The sequence below is a fragment of the Paroedura picta genome, chromosome 4 (assembly GCF_049243985.1).
Source record: "Paroedura picta isolate Pp20150507F chromosome 4, Ppicta_v3.0, whole genome shotgun sequence".
NCBI lineage: Eukaryota > Metazoa > Chordata > Lepidosauria > Squamata > Gekkonidae > Paroedura > Paroedura picta.
The window spans coordinates 103,748,438-103,763,644 of record NC_135372.1 but is presented as its reverse complement, the minus strand read 5'-3'; the positions used below and the strand labels follow the sequence as shown (position 1 = coordinate 103,763,644).

The 15,207-nt window shown below is 47.4% G+C and overlaps 1 protein-coding gene across 4 annotated transcripts in view; it reads left to right on the top strand.

Annotated features, from left to right (window-relative positions):
• The window catches only part of PLXNA2 (plexin A2), a 479,995-nt gene that overhangs the window by 421,794 nt on the left and 42,994 nt on the right, over positions 1-15,207 (top strand). The gene's annotated exons all lie outside the window — the stretch shown is intronic.

Sequence of the window (15,207 nt, the reverse complement as noted above, 5' to 3'; positions counted from 1 at the left end):
AGTGATGCATCTTCCCCTTCCACATCCCAAGATTCCCAACTCTCTGTTGCTCTTGCTTCCATTGGTACCCCCACCCATCTAGCACTCCCCGGCCCAATGCCAGGAAGCAGCTGTGCCTTCACCTGCTCCACCCATCGGCATGCTGTGGGAGGGAACACACAACTACCCACAACCATGTGAGTGACACCTGGGTCATGAGCAGGGCAGGAAGGTTGGCCCTGCCCTATGATCACATTGACCATAGTCAGAGTGGAGGGTGGGTCTAGGGACATACAGCACTTGCTGTACGAGTTGCTCCTGGCCTGGGCAGGAGAGTTGCCTATGCCATGTAATCACATTGTTCAACTACAGGGGAAGGGTGGGCCCAGCCATTTATGTCCATGTGGGTTGCTCCTAGGCAGAGGGGGAAATTTGGACCTGCCGTGCATTGTAATACACTCCACTTCTGCAGGTGGCTCACAGGCCTGAGTGGGGTGGGGCGGGTTTCATCTGGTCAGTGGAGAGATAATGGGCCCAGCCACAGACATATCCATTCACCGGAGTGTTGCCAACAGTTGTCTCCCTTATGCTTCTGGTGGGGGGGGAGGTCCTGGAGAGGTCCACTACAAATTTTATGCCTCCCCTCTGCTAGGTCACATAGGGTCCATCTTGTCTGTTCTATGGGCAAGAACCAACACTGAACATTTTCCCAGAAAGCACTTTCCTGTTCCTTAGCACTCCCAAGTCAGGGCATATGGGGAATATCCATGGGAGGTCCAGCACAATTTTGATGACTTTAGCTCACACAGGGCCCATTCTTCACTACAGAATCTGTGCTTGTCATCTCTCTGAAGAGCACTTTCTTGGGGTCACCTTGTTTGGATGTCTGTAACTCAGATCTCTTGAGTCCAATCAGAACATAAATTGTAGGACATATAGGGGGCATTCCTGAGAGGTCCACTGGGATTTTGATTCTTCCAGCTCACACAGGACCATGTTCTATACATACCTGAAGCCACACCTCACATCTCCCTGAAAAGCACTTTCCTGGGGATATCTTGTTTGGGTATCCATAACTCAGCCCACCCCTCTCCCGTTCAATCTTCACCAAACTTGATGAGCAGGTAAGGGAAAGTCTTTTGTAGATACCCTGAAATTTTGGAGTCTCTAGTTCTCAGAAGGGCTGCCACCTCTCCCCATCCCAAATTTCCCACCCCAGTTCAGTTTGGCAAAGCCTCAACCCACACCAAATTTTCTGACTTTGTGCCCATCCATAGTTCAGAGTCCCAGACAAACACCAGAAAAATTAATAAAGCACGCACTCATTTTTCAGAGATCTCCTAAACCTCTTTGTTTGGCTTAGTTTTATTCCTCTTGTCTCTAGCCAGCCAGCAGGCTTTGGCTTCTGGCGTCAGGCTCTCTTTCTCTCTCTCTCTCTCCTCAAAAGCTGGCTCATCTCTGGAGTGTGCTTTGCCCTCGTTATGTGGTCAATATGAAAAGGATTTTCTTTGCGTCTGGGGATAGCTCCCTGCTGCTTTAATCTTTTGGAGCTTATTTAATATTTTTAGAGGCAGATCTATAGCAGTCTTTTGAGTGCCTGTGTAGCAAAAAGCATACCTGCTGTGGGGGGTCAGTGCCATACTTGGAAGGTGTTATCTTTGCAGATCAGAAAAAACTATTGCACAGAAGAGAGAATAGCAGCGGTCCCTCCAGAACATGGCAGGTAAACATTAAGGGATTACTTTTGGGACCTTCAGCACAAGATAGATTTTAGAGCCTAGTAAGCACAGTCAGATGTGGTTAGCAAAATGACACATGATATATTGAAACTTGCCGCAGGAAATCAATAGAATGGGTAGAGCTGGAATGAGACACCCTTTTTTGCTGAAACTAAAGTACGAGTGCGAATTTTTAGATAATAATAATAGCCCATATCCAATGATTCAATAATAGCCAATATCTGAATGTTCACAAAAGGGCTAGCTGTAGTCCTGTGGAATTTATGGCTTTTAAAAATATGAAAATAAACAAAAAACCAGAAAGGCCACAACATGAACAAGAAGACCTAGGTGTTAGTCCTGCTGTTTAATGGTCATTCCATGTTAATGATGATTTTTTAAAATGTGGGAACATCTACTGGTATGCTCCCCTGAACAGAAATGATAACGGATGTGACATCCATTAGTCCTGTCCCAGGAAGTGCGCCACTAGATGGAGGCAGCTGTGGGGTGGGTGACTGAGGTGCCAGTGGAGGAGCACAGAAGCCGGGCAGTGGCGGCTGCTGAGGCCCTGGACTGATCCCCGCTTGTTCCGCCACTGCCAACAAACAGCCTCCCCCTCCCCTTCCTCCTCAATTCAAACTTGCAGCCTCACAAAGAAGACATATGAGGGGAAAGATGAAAGTTTCATCTAGTTTGGTTCTCATTAAAGGAGCTACTTTTTAAAAACTTCATTTCGAACCCACTTTTCTGCCTAATAGGAACCCAAAGCAGCTTCTGTCATTGTCCTCTCCTACATTTTATCATCACAGCAACCCTGTAAAGGAGATTAGGTAACTGCCCCAACATCACCAAGTAAGTTTGATGGCTTCAGACAGCTCTCATTATCCGAAGTGGACAAATTGCTGGGCTCAGTGAGGCAACCACCTGCCTCCTAAATCCCTGCTTGTCCTAGCTCCTCAAATTGAGTGTCAGATGGATAGGAGGCTCTTTGAGGGATATTGTGAACCTGTTCCTTACAACAAGAGAGTTCCCTAAAGCAGTGCTCCCCAACCTTTTTATCACCGGGGACCGGTCAATACTTGACAATTTTACTGAGGCCAGGGGGGGTAGTCTTTTGCTGAGGGACATTGCTGCTGCCTGAGCCCCTGCTCCACTTGCTTTCCCACCAACGCCCCTGACTTTCTGCCACCCACTAGGGGCACTGCCAGCAGCAGCTGCGCAGTGCCACGCTGAGGGGATGCCCCAGCCATGCCGGCCGCTGGAGAGCACCAAAGGTGAGCCAGCAACAGAGCGGCAGGGCAACCCCCAAGACAGCAGTTGGGGAGGAGGATGAGGAGAAGCCACGGCCTGGTACCAACTGATCTACGGACCAGAACTGGTCCCTGGACCGGGGGTTGGGGACCACTGCCCTAAAGGGCCTAAGGAGGCAGTGGTTCATCCTCTCTTGAAGAAACTAGCACTGGACCCACGGGACCCTGTTAACTACTGACCAGTCTTGCATCTTGTGCTTCTTGGTAAGGTAATGGAGTAGACATTTTTGAAGGAAACTTCAGCCTTTGACCCATACCAGTCTGGTTTCCATCCTGGCCATGGGGTGGAGACTGTTCTGGACGCTCTAGCAGATGATATCCGATGCCAGCTAGACTGGGGTGGGTCGGCAACCCTTGTTATGTTCAATCTGTCAGCTGCATTTGATGTGGTCAGCCATGAGTTGTTGGCCCACCACCTTGCCACATCTGGGATCAAGGGTACCATCTTGAAATTGCTGGTCTCCTTTCTCCGGAACTGGTCACAGAGGGTGGCAGTGGGGGAGTATTGGCACTCTGTGGCATTCCCATGTTGGGTTCCACAAGGAGCGATTCCCTCTCCCCGTGCTTTTTGACATCTGTATGTGCCCTCTAGCCCAGCTAGAGGAACTGGTCACAGAGGGTGACAGTGGGGGAGTATTGGCACTCTGTGGCATTCCCATGTTGGGTTCCACAAGGAGCGATTCCCTCTCCCCGTGCTTTTTGACATCTGTATGTGCCCTCTAGCCCAGCTGGTCTGGAGTTTTGGGCTGGAGTGTCACATGAAACTTCTAAAGAGCAGGCATGCGTGATTAAGGATTTCTGTACCCCAACAACCCTCTGCTTACTGTTAACATATATCTTGACATCTCTTCGTGGAGTGACAACCAGGGGCTTTTCGCACGCCTTCAAAATCGCACAATGGTTGCCAATTGAAAACGCTACTGATTTGCCATTATGCACAACGTCGTTGACAATCTGCCACACACCTGAAACCGATCCGCAAAAAGCGCTTCCTTGTAGCGCTTTCAGGGAAATCCCCAAAAGTGGATTCACCCTCCGGAAAGCGCTACACTCCTGCAACCAATCTGCAACACTAGCGGGAAAGTTCTGTGCGTTACCATTGTTGTGGTTTCTACAAAGTCCCTCCCCCTGGCTCTCTCCTCTGATCTTCCGGCAAAGCGATAGCCTTTTTTTTTTCTCCGAGCGAGCGGGGCTCAACCCACCAGCGAGCCTCTGTTTAGAAGCTTCCCTGGCTTCAGTCCCTCTCCAGAGCTGTTTAGTCACTAAGCACAGAGAAGCCCGTTTGCTGATGTATTTTCCCTTTATTTTTTACACTGTTTTCGGCCGAAAATCGGGCCTGTGAGGGGGGGGGGATTTTTTTTTTTTACTCGGGAGGAGCGTGGCAACGATGAAATGACAGCTCAAACACACCTGCCAGCTGGATGGGTCTCTCCGTTGCAACGAATCAACACAGATTCGTTGCAATGGGTGTGTTTAAAAAAAAAAAAACCTTTCTTAAAGGGAAAGGGGCTGTTTGGGAGCATGCTAACGGCTGCCCATTGGCTGCTTGACGGCCAGGGGCGGGACGAGCTTGGCAATAGTGCTTCCTTTCTAGCGATTTTTGCTGAGACCGGAAGCCTTTGGGAAACGATAGAAACGCAACTGGATTCCACTACAAAGTCAGGTATGCATAATGACGAATTCCACTATTTTAAATGGCGATTTTTCGTTCAGCAAACAATTTGCTATAAGGATCCCGGTGCGGAAAGCCCCCCAAAATTAGAAAACTAAATTGCGCTTCAAAGTTGCAGCATTGATTGCAAGCCACCATAAAATTTTGGCAAAGGAAACACATATTATATTTTGTGCAGATACAACGTGCCTGAGGACAAACAAAGGATAATTTTAACATAAAGTTTACATTATCACATTCCCCTATAAGGTTATGTAATTGTTGTTATAAACAAAGGAGTCCAAGACATCTTAAGTAGCATTTCTCCTTCTTGATAATCCATTATATTAATTTGAAAACAAACCTATGTCCAGTAACAGTATACTCTGCTTCATCCCTAATTACATCTACACAATTAAAATTTACCTCTTTGGGTACCCTGACCATACATGCTTCAGAACATATACAGGGGTCATTCATACGCATTGGGGTTTTTAAAATTAATTTTAGTTGCAGGACAATGTTGGTATGAAAGAACAAGGTCACAGAACCACTTTCTGGACCCACTACTTACTGATAAACTGCCCCTCCCACTATATTCCATTCCATACTTACAATCATATGAAACATGAAAATGTCTATTTTTGTTCTGAAAATGACTTAAATGAGTATCACTTTGATGGGCTTGTTGCTCAGGCGGTGCTCCTTTGGATCTCTAGACCACAGTAAAGTATAGCTGTTCCTCTCCTCCTCTCCCATATTTTCATCTCCCATGCTCTTGTGTCTCATGTCTCTTGAAATCAATCAGAAGGTCATTTTGGACTCGGCATATGTTAGAGCACTCCTGCCCAACTAATTTCTAGAGCAGGCTAATGGTATTTTATAGGATGGCATGGCAACAAAACCAAATCATTAAATGGTGCATTTTAGAATGTACATTGTTAATGTAAAATTACTCGGCTTAAAATGTAATGATATCAGTGTGCTAATATTCAAGTGACTGCATAGTTAATCTGGTGTCAGTATAATCTTATCTAGAGTTACTTTATTTATGTTTGCATTTATATACAGCCTTTCCCTAAGGGCTGCGTTCTAAACTCATTGAAATTAGTGGAGCAACTGTAAATTGTGAACACTACAGTCTTTTACTATATTCATTTTGTACCATTGATAATACCACAGAATATGGTTAGGTACAAAGTAACTTAACTTTCTTACTAGTATTGTCATGTACCCATGCCTTCACTGAGGCTCTAACCCAAGGGGCTTCTGGTCTCACTCCCCACATCCAGGAAATCTGGGTGCTCTTCTCAGTAAAAACTTAACACAAGTGGGTAAGACAGATATCATGTTACTTCATTAATACAATCCGTGTAAGAACTAAATGTGGGTCTGTTTTGCAAGGCCTCTTTTCTCAGTCCAATAATAGCCAGCTCATCCCCAGCACTATGGCCACAATCTATGTGACCCTCCCCTCCCTCATGGTTTATTTTTTGGGCCCAAATAACATATCTGCAATACCAGTCACACAATGCCAGCATCAAAGTCCAAGTCTACAGCACTTTTTTTAATGATATCTCATGGTCCTGTGTAAACATGCACATATTTTGTGCAGATTTATATGTGCATCCAAAATATAGCAATACCTTTTCTTTATTTATTACCATTGTATGCTGAAATAATGAAAGCAGTCAAGGAAATATATGTATGCATCGATTAACAACCAGATAAATAAACACTAGTCTGAGTTTCCTTAGGGAGAACTTTGACTGGGAAAGAAAGGAGCCCTTTGACTGGAAAAAGATTCTGCTGCATATCAATGAATTTGGAACCTAGTAGGATACCTGAACAGGTTTATGAGTTTACAAAACCGCTGCACAACAGATAAATCACTCTGAGTTATTGGTTAAATCCTCCACAGCACCTGTGGTCTAATAATTACAATTATAACTAAAAATGAAGATTCCTCAGTACCTTCATTAGACCCTAATGGGGTATCAGATTCCTGGTCTAGGGACAAGAGTTTTGTGCTATGTGACAAAATGGGCTGCAACAACAGAATAACAAAATCCTTCCTCTGGAATTATTAACAGTTCAAGTACTAGGAAACCTGCATGCAGTTCTCTTGACTATATCAGCATTACCTTTCTGATCCTTCCCTCCCAGGTTTTCACCTGGGACACTGTAGTTAATTGTAAATATAGGTATTAAGTGTGATAGTGAATCAAATATGTTTGTAGCAAAGGGACCGGCTCCTGAGATCCATCAGTGGAAGGGGCTGATATTTGTAGATCTTTCCATTGTTCCCCTTCCTCAGTAATCCCATGTGGCCCCAGGAAAGTTGATTCCCAGGTTCATGGCACCTGTGACTAGGTAAGGGTCTGCAGTTGAGTGGGGAGGGGACAAAAATGCCCTTCTTGTTACTTCAGTCTGTGGAGTTGTACTAATGAAAGGGGAAAGGGGTAGCAGTTTCATTCCTTATCTGCCACAGCTTCCTGAGCAGAATTATTATTTTTGATTGTGTAATTCTAGGAAATCAGTATTCCTAATAGGATAACTGGGGGAGCCTGAAAGAAATGTGGGGGAAATCCCCTCAGTACTTGTGCTGATTGATCATGAAATCCAACCCTATATATCAAAATATGTGCATGTTCAATTTCACACACCATGAAGTTGTTTTCTGGGAAGATAATTTCAGAGGGTAGCCATGTTGGTCTGCAGTAGAACAGCTACATTTGAGTCCACTAGCAAGCTACAGACCAACAAGATTTTGAGAATATACATTTTTGATAGTGTTTCCCAATGAGGATCAAGATCATAAAAAGGGGAAAAGAGAAATGGGAGTCAAATTGGTCCAGTCACAAACTCCCATTCCATGCTATACCTAGATTGAAGTCCAGTGGCTTCTTAGAGGACAATAAAATTGGGGGTTGGGGGTAATTTTTCAAAGAGCATTGGCTCTCAAAACGCATACCCTAAAAATTTGGAAGGTCTTTAAAATGATACTAGACTTGAATCTGGTTACACCATGGAACGTGATACTAAATTGGCTCCCATTTCTCTGTTTCACTTTTTGTAAGTGAAAGGCCTTGATTCACATTGTTTTTGATAAAATTCTGAAAATTAGATCTTATAATTGTTCAACATGGTATACAACATGGTATACATAATGGCTGGCCTACCTGGAAGAGCGCCTCGATAGCGTGGGGCGCTGGGGCTGGCTTGGTTCCCTGCCTGCTCTTCGTTGCCGGTTCATTACTGGCCCTTGGGATCGGCTCACTGGGGGCTCTACTCCGGGACCCCTGGAAGCAGCGAGCGGTGAGTGGAAACGGGGCGCAACGGCGCTTGGGGCCTTGGAGGCGACGAGCGGCGGCGGGGCGCGACGGCGGCGACGGCGGGAGCCATTGCCTGGGGCCTGGGCTCGACCGGGGGGCTCGGGAGCGGTGCGCGTGCCCTGCGGCTGAAGATCCTGCGGCCGAAAAATCCATCGACTGGCGAAGGACAGCTTCCAGAGGGCTCCTGCTGCCAACGGGGCTTGGAATCTGCCCCCCCCCACCCTTCCATCTCCATCGGTGGGGCTGCTGCCTCGAAGAGAGCGCGGAGAGCGGAGATATCAGTGCTCTCCCTTTAAGACCAAGATTGGAAATGAAGATTGGCCTTGGCCACCATCTAGTGGAGACTGGAGGAATTACAAGGATTTACTTGTTTTACTGAAAATCGCCCTCTGCTCCACCTGGTGGCCAAACGGCGAATACCAACTACTACTTCTTTCCTTTTTATTTTTTATTTTTATTTTATTTTTTATTTTTTTCTGGTTTTGTCCTTTCTCTACCTGTGGCTGTCTGGGGTAGCCCCCCCCCTTCTTGGTAATAGGGTGGGTTAGTGGGGTTAAGGATAGGGTTTCGACCAGAGAGATTAGATGCTAGGGAAACTTAGCAGTGCTGGGAAGTGAACTAAAGGGCTGGGAGAACCCCTTGCAGGCGGGATCCCACCCTGCAGTATAGCTTGGTCCCACCAGCTGCTAGGTAGAATAGGGTGGGGGAGGGAGGGTTGGGTGGTTAGTAAAATAGGGTAGGGTGGGTTAGGGTGGGATTAGTGCAGCCGGGTGGGAGTATAGATAGGAGATTAATTGATTATCTCTCTGGGAGCAAGGGGTATGGAGAGGGAGGCCCAAACTGAGAGGGGGGGTTATGCTGGGGCCGGGATCTCGACGATCATGGGCCAGGGGCGCTATAGCGAGGGGAGGAGGTTGGACAAGAGAAGGGGTGGGAGCACTGGTGTCCTGTATAGGGCCCGGTCATGGAGACATGGTCGGCGCCCTGGGTGTGCTCGATCCCCTTCTAACCTCCGGCCCATCCCCAGGAATGTGAGGGTGGAGGCTAGGGTAAAGGATCCGACATTGGTCTTGTGCAACGCAAGGTCGATTAAGAACAAAGCCTCGACTCTGCAACATTTTATTGCAGAGTCGAAGGCGGACCTTGCTTGCGTGACCGAGACCTGGGTGAGGGAAGGTGAGACAGTGGCCCTGAGAGAACTGGCCCCACCAGGTTACTCGGTCCTCCACCAATCTCGGACCCACAAAAGGGGAGGGGGGGTGGCCATTGTGGTCCGGGAGGTTCTCACCCACAGGGCTCTCCCGGCGCCGGAAATCGAGGGGGTGGAGTGTGTCGGTATTGGATGGGACTCGGTCGAGAGTTTGGCTATCTGGTTGGTATACCGTCCGCCCAACGCGCCGCCAGATGTCCTGCCCCGCCTGCTGGAGGCGGCGGCCGCCTGGGCGTTGCAGTACCCCAGGCTTCTGATCCTGGGTGACTTCAATGTCCACGCGGATGCGCCCTCTCCAGTCCATGGCGGAGACCTGGTGTCATCCATGGCAACACTAGGACTTTCGCAATTTGTTGCTGGGCCCACCCATCATGCCGGACACACACTCGACCTGATTTTCGGCGCTGGGATAGAAGTGGATCTGGATACAGCTTTGGCTGTGCCGTGGTCAGACCACTATGCCCTGCGGGCCCGGCTCAGGATACCACCCCCCCCCCAGTTGGGCGGCGGGCGCATTTTAGTCCGCCCGCGGAGACTTATGGATCCAATAGGATTCCGGAATGCTCTGCGGGACCCGATGCCTCCTGGCGACTCACTGGCGGCCCTGGTGGAGGACTGGCAGTCCCGCCTATCGGCTGCCATAGATGAGATCGCCCCTAAACGTCTTCTCTGCCCTCGACTCAAACGGGCACCCTGGTATAACAGGGAGCTTCGGGAGAGAAAAAGGGAAGTGAGACGACTAGAGCGAGTGTGGCGGAAGACTCGCGACGAAGCTACGAGAACATCTCATCGCACGCTTATGAGGGCGTATGAGATGGCGGTGAAAGTGGCAAAACGGGAATTTTTTGCCGCGGAAATCGCGTCCGCGAGCTCTCGCCCGGCCCAACTATTTAGAACAGTTAGATCCCTTACCGCCCTTGAGGGGCGCCAAAATAGTAGAAAATTAGAACTAGGCTGTGAGGCTTTAATGAGCCATTTTGCGGACAAAGTCTCGTCGCTCCGCCGCGCTCTTCCCGCCACGGTTAATACAGTAAATGAACTGGAGACCTGTTGGCCGCCTTTGGAGGTGACGTTCGATGGCTTCAGACGGCTCTCTCTACCCGAAGTGGACGAGTTGCTAGGTTCGGTCAGGGCGACCACGTGCCCCCTCGACCCCTGTCCGTCATGGCTCCTCAAAGGAGGGGGCCAGAAGATAGGAGGCCAGCTCAGGGATATTGTCAATCTCTCCCTGGATTCCGGGGAATTCCCTGAGCAGTTAAGGGAGGCAGTGGTCCGCCCTCTCCTGAAAAGATCTATGCTGGACCCGCGAGACCCAGACAGCTACCGCCCAGTATCGCACTTAGCGTTCCTGGGCAAGGTGGTCGAAAGGGCCGCGGCAGACCAGCTCCTGGCATTCTTGGAAGAAACTTCGGCACTCGATCCATATCAGTCTGGCTTCCGACCTGGCCACGGGGTGGAGACGGTGCTGGTCGCCCTGCTGGATGATCTCCGTCGCCAGCTGGATAGAGGCGGGTCGGCAGTGCTGGTTCTTCTGGACCTGTCGGCCGCTTTTGACTCCGTGGACCACGAATTGTTGGTCCACCGCCTCGCCGAAACGGGGATACGGGGCACAGCTTTACGCTGGATACGCTCCTTTCTCCAGGACCGGACCCAGAGGGTAGCAATGGGGGATGAGTTCTCGCGCTCCTACAGACTTCCATGTGGAGTCCCACAGGGCGCGGTCCTCTCCCCCACATTATTTAACGTCTTTATGCGCCCTCTGGCCCAGCTGGTGCGGAGTTTTGGACTGGGTTGCCACCAGTACGCTGATGACACCCAGCTCTATCTCCTCATGGACGGCCGCCCGGACTCTCCCCCGGAACCATTTGCCAGATGTTTGGAAGCGGTGACAGAATGGTTCGAGCAGAGTCGTCTGAAACTCAACCCCTCCAAGACGGAGGTCCTGTGGCTGGGACGCAGGGGGCAGGATCAGGAAGCGCGCTTGCCCACCCTGGGAGGGGCGCATCTTACCATCGCGTCCCAGGCCAGGAATTTGGGCGTGATCATTGATGCCTCCCTAACTTTGCAGGCACAGATCAAAAGAGTAGCAGGCCAGGCATTCTTCCAACTTCGCCAGGCCCGACTACTAGCGCCCTACCTGTCCCCCGAACACCTGGCCACGGTGATCCATGCAACGGTCACCTCCAGAATAGATTTCTGTAACTCGCTCTACGCGGGCCTTCCCTTGTCCTTGATCCGGAAACTTCAGCTAGTGCAGAACGCAGCTGCCAGGGTCCTCACTGGTACACCTTGGAGGGCCCATATCCAGCCAGTGCTGAGGCAGCTGCACTGGTTGCCAATTGCTGCCCGGATCCGGTTCAAGGTTTTGGTTTTAACCTTCAAGGCTCTACGCGAGTTGGGACCCACATACCTGAGGGACCGCTTATCGCCCTATGCCCCCCGTAGAGCTTTACGTTCTGCGGGAGAAAATCTATTGGTCGTCCCCGGCCCTAGGGAAGCACGCCTGGCCTCGACCAGGGCCAGGGCCTTCTCGGTCCTGGCCCCTGCCTGGTGGAATGAGCTCCCGGGAGAACTGCGAGCCCTGCGGGACCTTCCATCGTTCCGCAGGGCCTGCAAGACGGAGCTCTTCCGCCAGGTTTACGGTTGAGACCAGGCTTAACACCTACGCCCCCCCGGGACCTGAGGATTGGGATTAGACATGAGTACCATCAGTATCCCCTCTCCACTTGCTAAGGGGAATGGGTAGTTGATTAGCCGCTCTTGCCAGGTAGTCATTAATATTGACATGTTAATTGGTTTTTTAATGTATTTTATGGGGTTTATATTGTTGTAACCCGCCACGAGCCGCAAGGGAGTGGCGGGAAATAAATTCAATAATAATAATAATAATAATAATAATAATAATAATAATAATAATAATAGTGGTTGGACTAGGATGTAGGCAAACCGTGTTTGACTCTGCTGTGAAGCTTGCTGGGTGACCTTGGGCCAGTCACAAACTCTGAGCCCAACCTACTTCACAGTTGTTATGTGGATAAAATGGAAATGAGGAGAACCAGGTAAACGTCTTGAGGTTCTGATGTGGGTACAAGGTTGGGTACAAGGATTGGGTGTCTCATGCAATTCATTTCTATTGAAGTAAGTTCCACTCTGTTTATTAGGGCTTACTTTCAGGTAAGTGTGCATAGGATTGTAGTCCTGATGCTTTTTCTGCCACTTGGACCACAGCACAATTTCTTCTCTTCCTTAAGTAGGCAGTATTTTATGAAGACCCGTTCAATTCCATCATACTCAAATTGAGGTAGACCCAGCAAATTTGAACAATCTGTTCTGCATATAAAATTTGGCTCCTGGGCTCAGCATTTTATGGGGGGAGGGGAGTAGAGCACAGCATGACCAAATGTGATTTAAACTTTGATCAGTGTAACGTGGGAGCCTGCTTCACATTATTACACCTGAAAATTAATCGAAGTGTCAAGAAAAATAATGTTCAGACCGGCCCTCAGTCACAGATCTTTCCCAGTCCTGCCATCTGCAGTCCTTTATATAGAGGTGCCAGGACTCAGACATGCAAATCATTTCCTTTCCCACTGAATGATGGCCTCTCCACTTTCTCTATAAAGGACAGTCTTTTAAATCTAATTTCCACCCATCAAAGAGCAAGGATCTGTCCATGAAACACTACTTGAAAAATGTTCAGAACTGATAGTTGTAAGTAAATATATGATCAGGTAGGGAAAAGCCTTGTATGGACCTCTGGTGAACAGTTCATCTGCAAAGGTTTCCTGCTGAATCCTAATATAGTTTCTTGAAGTCAGCCCGGCAAAATTCTGTTCAGAATAACACACAATTGAATGGTACATAGCAATATGGATTGATACATGGCAAAACAGATGAGTAGATATTACCACTAACTAGTCTGTTATGGAAGAAAATCTATTGAAATGATAGTATAGCAGATACCAGCTGAACTTATACAAATTCATCAGCAACATTCTTTTAGTTTGCACAGCCTGTAATAAGTGGAGCATGTTGCCTGCTGCTCTGCAGCTCCTATTTGAACAGCCCTTGCTGTTCAAAGGAATTCTCTTCCTTTCATTGATGTGTCTTTGGAAATCTTACACTATCCCTCTCCATCTCCAGAAAAGAGAAGGTGTCTCTTTAAAGAGAAATCAGCAATCCTGTTGAGCATGTATTAAAAACTATCATTAAAAGCCATTGTATTTAAATTAGAGATAATCTTGGATACAATGTGAGGATCTAGTGCTGGGTGTGGCCCTTGAGAAATCTGCAATTTCCCCTGCCATTGTCATTCCGTTGTCCTTGATTGCCACCAGCCACAAATTCCAGTGATTTACTGAACTACAGGGTATAATTTGCACCACGTGTGAGGAGTTACAGCTCCACCAGGCAATCCCTTGAGAGGGGCTGCTGATGGGCTGTCAGCTGGGCTTTGTTACTCTCAGTTCATGAGCAATCTGCATTTGCTTCTGGCTGAATATGTGGGAGGGACAGGGCAAAGGACAAAAGCACTAGATTGACTTTGCCATTCTAAATGATCAAAAATTAAGAGTGAGACCATGTAGCATTCATAAACTTCAGCATTAAAGTCAATGCTTCTTATTCCTTTTTCATTTTCTTTTTGGAACACATTCCATGCAGTCACACAAGGCTCTGAAATCCTGAATGTAGGCAATTGACATATACTCATAATTACTATTATTAAATATTCCCTTTATATCCCACCCTTCCTCCAAGGAACTAAAAGCAACACTGTATCCTTGCAACTCTTGTGAGATAGCTTAGGTTGTGTACAGCTGGCCCATAAAAAGACGTATACAATCTACCTAACATCAGTAATAAATACTGTGATCCTGTCCATATGCTCTTAGAAATGAATACAGTAGGATTTTCTTAATGAACACAGCCTCATATCATCTAGCTTCCAAATCATGTAACCTAACCTGCAAGAGCATGTATACAGAAATGTATTGTTTCTGTCTGAACAAGCTGCTCTAGTTCAATCAAAACATGGGAGCCTGATGTAATACAGCAGTACAGGATACAGCTATTCTATACTGCCTAAGGATCATATAGAACTTGCTCTAGAGTGTCTTGTCGGTTAACATCTTTTGAACTGTGTTCAGCAAAATTATTCAGGGTAGTAATTTGAGCCCTGACAGAGTGAATTTGAAAATAGCAGCAAATAACTGACCTAATTTAGAGGTCAGTTTAAGAACAGATGTGATATAAAAGATGTCAGAGGCATTCACCAAACAAAGTTCTTTGGAGAGTTTCAGGTTGATTTGTTGGCTGATTTCAACAGGCTGTTTAGAAATTGTGATTAGATTGTTTCTTAAGTAACCATCTTTAGTCAAGAATGGGGAAGGCAATTTTAAACTTAGTCCTCTTTTCTGTACAAGGTGAGCAAACAGGTGCTGGCTAAACAACTTCAGACCTTTTTGTATGGCAATCTGCCCTTTACCTATTTCAGTCAGGTTTCAAGGCAAAATATGAGTCAGATTAGTACTACTGATGGATGATCCTTGTAAAGGGATAAGAAGGGTGTATCCCAGTAGATTTTATTAGATCTATCAGTCAGTCTTGCTAAACTTGCTAGAGTATATAATAGTAATAATAGTATATAAAAGAGAGATTTCTGATTGTTTTGTTCTATCCTTGTAGACATGAGTCAAAGAATTTCCATTGGAAAAGCTTGGGATGGTTTGTGGCATTCCACAGGGGCTGTTATTCCCTTTATGCTCTTTAGTATTTGTTTTAAACCATTGAACAACAATGATTTAAACAACAATAGCTTGGGAGTTGGCTTTCACCAGTATGCTGATGCTATTCAGCTCAATAGTTCTTTCTCTAAAGCTTTGGAAGCTTTAGTGATTGTTCTGGAACACTACCTTGAAGCAGTGATCCAATGCGTGAGAGTGGACAACCAGATCAAGATGAAAGTGATGTTGATTGGGAAGGCAAAAATGGTGACAGTGAT